We start from the raw sequence: 8,390 nt of genomic DNA on the forward strand, positions 1-8,390 counted from the left end.
TGGGTAATAACATGGATCGCGCCTCAAGCAAGGTTGTGCGATGGCAGCATTGCAGGTTGCGAGGTACTGATAGATGCGCATAGCGACGTGCACGTAGGGAAAAACTGCAAACCACTGAAATTCATCAGACATCTCTACAGTGCGGAAACCTGGTTCTACAACCCTCCAACACTACTTTGGGTGAGACCTCAATCCACCCTCTGTGGGCTGTTGCCAAAAGGGCTAGTAGTACTGGGATTTGTTTGCCTAAATCATCTCTAAACCTAGGTCAAGCCCCAAGAAGCCAAAAAATGGTTCCATTGGCGAGTTCAGGATCTGCATAAGGGATGTCCGATGTCATGTCACTGGAATCCAACAAAGAAAGAAATTGAAGGGTGGTTGGATAAGAATATTCATGAGTTCACAGCGCAGGAAAACAGGAATCCATGAGTATCCAAGGAACAGTGTTTCGACCACTACTTATATATGGAAATCCATGAAATTTTCTTTGCATCCTTTCCTTATGAGCTATATGAGTGGATCGCAAAGCTAGCAGACAGTCAGGGAAGGTGTAGGCTTGACAAACCAATCGTGTGGACTCTAGCACAGAATAGAAGCATGAGGAGATAAGATCGTGTGAGTTGTACACCATTGGCTCGATCAAATTATAGGAGGATTTATCACTGAGTTCACAGTAGATACAACCGTGAGCTACAGTGATGAAGAAAGATGCTTCCTCAAAGGATCGCGAGGTAAGTATATTAAATCTTTGAACACTTGATTAAGATGTTATTGTGTGAAAAGTGGGTTATGCGAATAAATTAATGTTTGGGACTACGTGATGTGGGAAGATCTCGAGAACTGTAGATAGTGAAGAATTAGAAACTAGTCCCTTAATTTCACCCTTGTGGAAAAGCGAGGAAGTGCTTGCTAAAGTTTCTCTGAGAAGCGCGGTCAATCTGATAAGGTAGCAAATTATGTGCTTACAACTTCCACCTACACCGCCACCCGTCTCACCCTCTTCACCTCCATCTCCACCCACCCCACCTCTGCCACCAGCACAGTTCAGTATGGCAAGTGCGATCAAACTGCTGGTATTCAGAGGAGTAGGGAATGAAGATGCAGACCAATTTTGGTTTGTGGTAAGGGCAGTATGGGAAGCACAAGGAGTCGTGGATGACAATATAAAGAAGGCTACGCTAGTAAGCGCGTTATAGAATCGTGCATTAACATGGTACATTAAGCATTCTAACGACCATTCAAATGCAAGAATCACAAAAATCTAGGCTGCACTAAATAGGGAATTTAGCAGGCCAATGTCGGAGACACAATCAATTATCAGGTTTAAGGAGATTGTGATGCTCCTGGGTGAGACCCCTTGGGATCTGGACCAAAGACTAAAGATTATGATTCGTGAAGCTAACATGACTTTGACAGATGGATAACACCACGCATGGTTTGTAGCATCACTAACACTGCATTTAAGGACGGTGTTGTCACAACAAAAGCTTTCCACCCAGGCCGAAGCTTTGGACATGGCAATGAGATTGAATGATACCCCTATACAAGATCCTGGTCTGGGAGTCCAACAAATCCATCTGCAACTACAAAATCTATGTCTGGAAATGTAGATTTTGAAACAGGACAGGACACCTCGGCCAGAGGCGTGCGAAGAGATATGGTGCATACAATGCAAAGGCCAGGGGCATGACAAGGACCATTGTCTAGTTTTCGCGAATTACTCGGTAGGACGAGGGTCGATACCATTAAGACCTGATGCACAAGTAGGACCAAGCATGGTGCTTGCACTTTGGTGCACGATCTGTCAGATAGGAGGAAAACACACTACGGATAATTGTCATCTATTGCAGAAGTATACGTAGACATCCCAGCAATTATTTTGCAATTTCTATAGGTTGGTAGGTCATGATGAACCCACCTACAGAAGCTATGAACTAATTATGGATTAGAGTCCTGCCTATAAGGTACAGACCAAAACATGATCCATCAACCCAAATGAAGGAATGGCACGTGTTGGATTTTAGGGGCACGGACGAGGTCGAGGTGGAATGGGACCAAGAAGGGGTCATGGACAACTAATTTGTTACAATTGCGGAGGGCTGGGACACTATGCCCACGATTATACAAATCCAATGAGGACATCATGTTTTTACTGTACTCAGCTTGATGTTGAGGCAGAAGACTGCCCTACATTGATAGCGAGATTGCACAAAAAGGGGTACTCGAGCCTCCTTTGACTCAGAATTTGCAAATGATGAGGTCTGAGCTGTGTGAAGAAGACCTGAATGTAAACATAGTGCTCATGAGTGGCATCACAATCAGAGATGAAAAAGGTAAGCAGCCAAAAGAAAGTGTGTGGGTTCGCAAGGATTCTATAAAGGAACCTAAATTTGATTTAGAACACGTGAAGGAGACATTCATGGAAGCTAATAAGAGCTTCACGAAGGCCTCCACTTCACTTAGTAAGGATCAAATTGAACCAGGTATAGATCCTTCAATGATCACTACCTTTCTGGAGACATGCATGAAACTACTACGCAAACATGGGAAGCATGCATTTCGCACAGGAATGGAAATGATATTGACTGCGCAAACTGAAGAGTATGAAATGGATCAAGTAATTCTGGATCTTGGATCAGATCTGAATATACTTCCGAAAAAAACATGGAAACGCATGGGCAGACCCACACTATTCAATTATGAATGGTGAACCAGCATAAGATCTTACCCATGGAAAGATTGCAAGGAGTGATGGTGGTATTGAAGGTGCAAGCGTGCTGGCTGATTTTTAAGTGATAGAGATTGTCGATGACAACAATCCCTATCTCGCACTACTCAGAATAGACTGGGCCATCGATATGAACGTAGTCATAAATCTGAAGAAGTACAAAATGATTTTTGAGAAAAAGTCACTACACGTAGTAGTATTGCTAGATCCAGCCGAAGCAACATGATACACTAAACTAGTGCGCAACAACGATAGTGATGATGATCTCAATTGCATCTACAAGATAACCACGTGAGAACAGGATTGGGTGAACCTAACTGCAAATGGTAGGATTTCGTGGGAGCGTGAAAATTCCTACACTTCAGATTCAGATGAAGAAATAGGGTGATGGCAGAATCAGATGCACGAAGTAACAACGCTTAATTAAAACATGATGGTTAGATCATAGCGCTGCCTGACAATAGAGGTAAGGGATCTGCCTATGTATGATGGGTTGACAGTCGTGGATGAATTCCTAAACAAATTTGAAAGCGCAGTACCATAATAGCAGTGGTTCAATGCTCTGAAACGGGCACTGTGCGCGACACCCGCAAGGTGGTGGGGTACACATTAGAGAAGTTTTGAGTACTAGCATAGATGGAAGAGGATGATGTGCCTATGATTTGGAAAACCCCAGCTAAGGATGAGAGTCTTTTACCAGGGGCAAAATAGCTTGCATGCCCACCTTTCCCGATGGGTACAGACATATTACGTGTAGCCCGCACAAGTGCACACCACTCCCATAATAGAGAATCAGAGCAAAACGCAGCAGCAAGAAAGGCGAAGCACACCAAGGATTATCCATGGAGAAGCATTTGACAGGGTGGGTGAAGTGTTGAAAAAGGTTCACTAGGTGAGACGCACTGACTGAGACTTGTGTGTACCAGTAGTTTGATGGGCCTATAGGACCATGTGCAAAACCCTAACCACGAAAACAATTCCAAGGTTGCGGAATGAAGTAGGGATCGTACTCTCTTAGGAGCATGCAAAGATGAATCTACATGTAATATCACCCATAGGTACAATAATGTGTGAAGCCCAAGACGAGGAAATCACATAGCTATGCTAAGCAGAACACATAAGACTTCAAGAATCCATTCGGAAAGGGAACCTTAGACTTCGCGAACTTGGAAAGGATCGGGTATGACTAAAGAAGAAAAGTATTTTGATGGACGCAAAGGTGAAGAGGTTGGAAAACTAGATGGAGCAAGCATGTCTCTTTGATAAAGCAAGGATGGCAAGGCAAGGTGCGAATGATCATAATAATGAATTAAAATACTATCGCCAAGAATTAATTAGTCCACTTCCATTGCTAATACCACATATCACCAAACACAGTAACCAGGGGAGCGCACTACATACAGTAGAGTGCGCAGCACTGACTGCCATGAGGACAAATGAAGATTTTCCGCAGACTATACTAGAGGGCGAGATGGAGCCTTGCACAAGCTGTGCGACCACCTGACTAGCCGTAGGAAGAATAATCTTAGCATACCAGGCAACTGGAAGAGAGAGCAGGACTATAAATTATTCTGCTTGGCAGCTGCGTGCTCTAACAGGTGCATGCAGGAACAACTTGTCACAAGGTTTGCGCCTGTGCATGGGGGGATGCATTGCCATGTGGGTAGGCTGGGAAGTGATCATTGGCATCACTGATCATGATGGGATGTCCGATTTAAGGCCAAATGGAGCGGGCGGTGGGCATTTAAGATAGGAGTTATGGGCAAGATTTCAAAAAATCTACTGCCAAGAAAGCATTAATGACCCAAAATTGGGGGGAATGGTCGAACATGAATTCAAAAGGTGCTGTAAAACTCCAAGGGCTAGCCAACAGACAAAACTTGGTCAATTGAGATTTGAGTGGTTGAATAGAGCGTAGAGTGTTGAGAGCCGAGTGATAATAGAGCCTTTAAGTTCACAAAAAACCACATATAGTAAAAAAATGATGACAGCCACTAAGGATGGGTTGGGCATTGAAGAAGGTACTGCTAGTGAGGCTGCGTAGATCCATAATGTTCCCGAAGGCACTAGGGCTATGCCAGAAATCCCTAAATCACCCTAGATGTTGAGACCAAAGAAAGATAAGCAGGCAACGAGACTAGTACACATGTCCCTGAGAAATCCGCAACATAAGTTATAAATGGAAGAAAAAGGTAAGGCAGTCACCATTGAAACAGATGAAGAGGAAGAGGACTTGCAGGCTCTAATTGCCACTGTAGAGGAAGAAGATGACGTGCAAGAAGACATCCAACTAATGCACTCTACAGTAAAATTGCTTGAGTATGAGGGAATTCTCTTGAACATACCGGTGAAACTGACATGGATTGGTAGTGTTAACCCCAAATATGGATAGTGCGGTGGACCAATGGTGATATGACCGGTGAACGGAACAACCCAACCTGACTCGGATGTGGCGTGAAAGTGTCATGTTCAAGAGCGACTTGCTACCAATAAAGTTTCTTCAAGTTTTCTTCCCAATTTTTCCCCAGTCATTGCTGACCAGTACCTCTTTATTTTTCTCAAGCTTGAGGAGGATAACATATGCTTGTTCTATAATTTTCCCTTCGGGCAAACCCGTCGCTATGTTTTAACGAGCCTAGCGATAGTGAAACTCGTTCCTATCTGTATGGACAAGTTTGATGCTATTCGGTTTTAACGAGTTTAACGACAAAGATAACTCGGTCCTTTTCAATTTTAGAGAATCTGAAAGGGACGTAAAGGAAACTCCAATAATCCTTTTTCATCATGTAATCCCTTAAGTCCGAAAAAGTATAGAATAATACGAAAGGGATGAATTTTCGGTATTTTTAACGAGCCGAACAAAACAAGCACTCGATATTTTTGTGTAATAATCCCTCAGTTCCAAAAAGATTAAAATCTAGAGGAGGGATAGCACTTCCGGTCACTTTAACGATCTGGAAAGGCCAATCCCTCGGCAATCTTTTCATGTTTTACAAGTCAGGTGAAAAGAGCTTAAAGGAGACTCGTTTTTGAGGAACGAGTGATACTTTTGGGTAGCAGTTGATTCCAGGTAAGGTTTGGAATTTTCCATTCACGGTAGTGTCACAAGGATGGCTAATAGGATCACTCTTGGCAGCTATTCCTCAAAAGGGGTAAACAATCAAATGGAGGTGAATGATCAGCTAAAACAGAGTGGAGGTGATGGTAAGAACATGACTAGGGCTCAAAAGCTGATGATAATGCATTCACAATGGTTATTTACTAGAAATTGGTTCATTTTTTAACGAGCTTAAACTCTGGGGGAACATTTGGTCATTGCTTATGTTTAATTTTTAACGAGCTTGAACTCCACATAAAAACTGCTCATGCCAGTCGTATAATAAGGATGTCTCATCGATAGGTTCAATTTTTAGGGAGCTTGCACCATTTGAAACTATGCTCTAGTGCCTCTCGCATGCAAGCTAGGAACGACCAACTACGCCTCTCTACTTAACTATCAAGATCACTACCAAAGCTAGGTAGGACACTTTTTCCTTTACTTTGTTGGGGCCATGGTGGCCCCTGCGAAGATGAATGGTCGATTTGACCACTCACCCGACCTAGGTGGTTGAAGTCAATGGAATCATAGAGCTAACATTAGTTGGTCATTTCTTGCTTGCTCACAAGAGGTTTGCATGCCCCCAGTATAGCGGATTAGAATTTCTAGGTTAACATATGAAAGCTCTCCATCCGCGTTGTAGGAAAAATGCTTCCTTGGCGATGTCTATCGAAATAGACAAAGGTGAGTGGCGCGGTCGCCTCCACTCACATAACTTTGACAAGGGAATCTTATTCCAGTCTAATCCCATTTTCCTAAATGGACGGGTGTGTCAGACTAGTCATATATCCTCCGTGGAAACCTACCCTATACCCAAGGTTTTCCTGCCGAAACAGACCAGGGTGCATGCCCCCTAGGTTTCATTCATGTCCTCACGAATCACTCGCGCTCTTCAGGTGGACAAACTGGAGACTGATGAGACATGTGTTGCATGAAAAGGGTATTTAGGGATGGCATTTGACTATTTTCTATGTGTGAGCCGGGGAATGAAATCTGGTCTACGAGATGGACCACTCTGCCTTCATGCGGAAAACACATTACTTGAAAGAGTGAGGAGATGATGGCTCCCATGCAATAAATATAGTCATGCCCAAGGAGTAGATTGTAATCTAAAGGCCCTTGGACTACCACTATGTTTAGATGAACGGCTTTCCTTCTCAATGTTATGGGCACATTGGGAAGGATCCCTAACGGTCAACTGGTTCCTTTGTCAAAGCCTGTTAGATTTCTCATCTCAGGCATAAGTGATGGCAAACCAAGTGCTTTCCAAGCAGTCGAGGAAAGGATACTCACAGAAGCCCCTTCATCAATGATGGTACCAACCATGACCATTCTGTATACTTGTGCAATGATGCGAAATGGTATACTAGTCGGTAGATGGGGTCTACCTAGTAGATTCCAATCGAAGGAAACCACTAGGTTGCTTGGAGGTGGGACCGAATAGACGGTTGGATATGACTCTGAGGCACTTCCTTCCTGTGGTTAAGGAACAGGTAGATTGCCCCCATGTTCATTGGAGTCTGTGTTTATGAAAGGAACTTGAACGGTGTCGTTCTCGTTCTCTTTGGTGACTGTATCATCTGAAGATGGACCTCCCAGAGACAAGACCGGGTCAACCGCCGCCTCGACCTTTTGACATTTGTCTGGTGTTGGCTCAGTGGGTTTATCTTCAATGATAGATGCTTTGACTGACCACAAAGGCATGTCAGTCAGATTTTCAGCTAGCGATGGACTCGGCAAGAGTTTCTTGTACCCAGGAGGAAGTCATAGCGATGAAGTGGGACGGTTATCCAAGACACCTTTAGCTTCGTCCAGGAAGGGACAATGGTGGACGGCATGATCACCTTCACACAGTCTACAAGGGAATTTACATTTTCCTTTTTGTCCAGAGACTTCATTTTCACTAGTTTATGGTGTACTCTCAACATGATCGTCAGAGGTTGATGACACTGGATTGTGCAAATGCGGAGACTAGTCCCTTAAGATCTGAGGGATGCAAGGACAATCTCGATGATAGTGGTCTCCTTTTCAAATGACACATGGAGATTTAGGCCTGGACGGTGCAGTTTGTGGATTTTCTCTAGACGTTGCATGGTTGCCCCTTTTCGCCTTTGGCTCCTTCTTCTTCTTCTCTTTCATCTTCTTCTCCTTCTTCTTCTCAGTTACTTGATTTTTAGCTTTACCGGCTTCATCAAGCGAGGAGGAAGGAGGAGAGGGAGAAACGGAAGAAGTAGAAGGTTGGGGGGTAACTCTAGTATCATCTAGTTGCTGACTTGATTATTCAGGAATCGCGGTATTCTGAACAATGGAGGTCGAAAAGATCCATATGGGCAAGCCAATTGTCAATCCTAGAAGTGACAATGTGGCCATATAGGGTGCACGAACATCTCCCCAAGAGGAGAAAGGACTAGGATTTCCTCCAAGCGGAAATCCTTGGTTGGTGGACTCCATTTTTCTCAACCTAAGACCAACGAGAGAACAGCGATGTTATTCCAATTAAAATAAATTTTAGACGCTTTGACACAACTTGTTTTTTCAATTTTTAAGAGTCGAGAAAAAAAAAAG

Source organism: Pinus tabuliformis, chromosome 7, assembly GCF_031772625.1.
Source record: "Pinus tabuliformis cultivar Carrire ecotype Pingquan chromosome 7, CPIR1, whole genome shotgun sequence".
Classification (NCBI taxonomy): domain Eukaryota; kingdom Viridiplantae; phylum Streptophyta; class Pinopsida; order Pinales; family Pinaceae; genus Pinus; species Pinus tabuliformis.